This window comes from Mirounga leonina, unplaced genomic scaffold (assembly GCF_011800145.1).
Source record: "Mirounga leonina isolate KUSES-001 unplaced genomic scaffold, KU_Mleo_1.0 Mir_53, whole genome shotgun sequence".
NCBI lineage: Eukaryota > Metazoa > Chordata > Mammalia > Carnivora > Phocidae > Mirounga > Mirounga leonina.
In genome coordinates this window covers 91,643,677-91,646,020 of record NW_023270807.1, presented here as the reverse complement: position 1 = coordinate 91,646,020, position 2,344 = coordinate 91,643,677, and the positions used below count along the sequence as shown (strand labels likewise).

General features: G+C 34.8%; 1 pseudogene; it reads right to left on the bottom strand.

The window, feature by feature from the left end:
* Positions 1-1,576: 1,576 nt before the first annotated feature.
* LOC118001640 lies at positions 1,577-1,639 on the bottom strand (annotated as a pseudogene).
* Between the last annotated feature and the right edge of the window lie 705 nt (positions 1,640-2,344).

Sequence of the window (2,344 nt, the reverse complement as noted above, 5' to 3'; positions counted from 1 at the left end):
GCAGTCCCTGTAAGGACTCGTAGCCACTCAGATTTCACATGATACAAAGAGAGAAAACTCAGCTGGATGTGAACTCGCAATACAGAAAGATATATATCAATATAAGGGAAAATAAGCACAAAGAACACATGGCTGAATTAGATAACCAAGGAATTTAGACATTCCAACTACTGCATACAGATTTTGGAGTAAGTACAAATAAAGATTTATTTTATTTATTTATTTATTTATTTTTATTTTTTTAGTGAGTAAATCTAGACCATAAATGAGAAAGAAGATATGATCAAACAAAGCCAGAAAGATGCAAAAAACAATGAAATAGAATCTGTGTATGAGTATACAAAAATATATATGTCCATGTCTGTGTAACTACCACACAATTTTTAAGAAAGAGAATATTTCCAGAACCTTAGAGGATCTTTGTGTGTACCTTGCCAATCAAGATCCTTTCCTCTGTACAGTAACCACTGCCTTGACTTACAGAATAAGTATTCCCTTAATTTTACTTACTTTTCTTAAACAATATAATATTTTGGGCGCCTGGGTGGCTCAGTTGGTTAAGCGACTGCCTTCGGCTCAGGTCATGATCCTGGAGTCCCGGGATTGAGTCCCGCATCGGGCTCCCTGCTCAGCAGGGAGTCTGCTTCTCCCTCTCCCTCTCCCGCTCCCCGCTCTTGTGCTCTTTCTCTCTCTCACTCTCTCTCTCAAATAAATAAATAAAATCTTTAAAAAAAAAACAATATAATATTTAATTTTGATTATACCTGAATTATACATACGTAAAATTGTACTTTATTCATGTGGTTGTTGCCTTACTTTGCTCAAAATTACTTTTGAAATTCATTTGTGTTCACAGTTACAATACACTCACTTCTATTAGTCTGTATTAATCTGTGGTATGTATATACCACAATCAACCTGTTAATTCTAGAGCTCATGAACCCAAACAGAATTCCAGTAGTAAAAATATAAACATCAAAAGGAATTAATTAAAAGTAATGTCACATAATTAAAAGTAATGTTATATAATTAAAAGTAACATCAAACAAAAAATTTGACATTATACAAACTGCACCAAAGAGAAATTCAGTAAAGATTAAAAGCCACAGAGAGAGAATGAAAGGGTGTAACATATATCTAATCAGATATCTAGGAAGAGAATAAAGACAATGGGGGAGAGGAAGAATACTATAAGGAAAGAGTTTCCAAGAAATTAAAAAAAAGAAATGAAGATTTTTATATAAGATGCACAGCAAATGACATATCCAATAGAAGGTTAGTATCCAAAATATATAAAGAACTTAAAAAACTCAACACCACCCCCCCCAAATAATCCAGTTAAAAAATGGGCAGAAGACATTAGCAGGCATTTCTCCAAAGAAGACATGCTGATGGCAAACATATATGAAAAGATGCTCAAGATCACACATCATCAGGGAAATGCAAATCAAAACCACAATGAGATATCACCTCACACTTGTCAGAATGGTTAAATCAACAATGCAAAACACTACATAGTGAATAGCAACACTAATGACAACAGCAAGCCTTAAAAAGAGGGCAATTTTTGGAATATTTTAGGAAGAGTTTTCAATTAGCAATAATCGCACCTCCGATAAACCTCACTGGCTACGATACTGAATATTTTAGAACATTTTCCAAAGAGCGATAGTCAACTAATTAATCAAAATGAAAACGTGAAAAGATTTGCAAGTCAATGAAAATGAAAATATTACATAGGGAAGCTTGTGGGACAGGGCTAACGTAGCTTTCAACAACAAATAAAGCTTAAATGTTTCTATTAGAAAGAAGAAAAGCCCTTAAATACCCATCTTAAGTACTTTTTTACACAGCACCGCAAATTCATCCTTGCATACAAATGTCAGTTTCTACTTTGTGACCTCAAGTTCCTTGTTCTGGTTAGACTTAGCTTATACCCAAACTATTTCCTGCTGGCCTGACAGGGTCATCGACAGACTTAGTCATATGCCTTTACAGGACTTCACAGCCGGACCTTCACCTAGTTGTACCGTCTCAGCCTTCCTCTTTTATAAATCAAATCTATGAACCATTTATACAGTCAATTCTATCCTTTTCTTTCAAGAAATTTGCATCTGCCCATTCTGTCTTGGGTCTTAATAATCTGGTAAACTCCCTGATAGCACTGTGGAAAGTGCTTCTAGTGGTCATGAAGAGATGAAGAAATGAACCACCTGAATTTACATGTGTTCATTATACTGAAGAGAACTGAGTCCTCAGGTTTTGTGTTCAGATATTTTCTTTGTGGTGATAAAAAAGGGTATCTTTCTCAGTCTTTAAGAAAAGCTAGATGACTCTGCCTGAG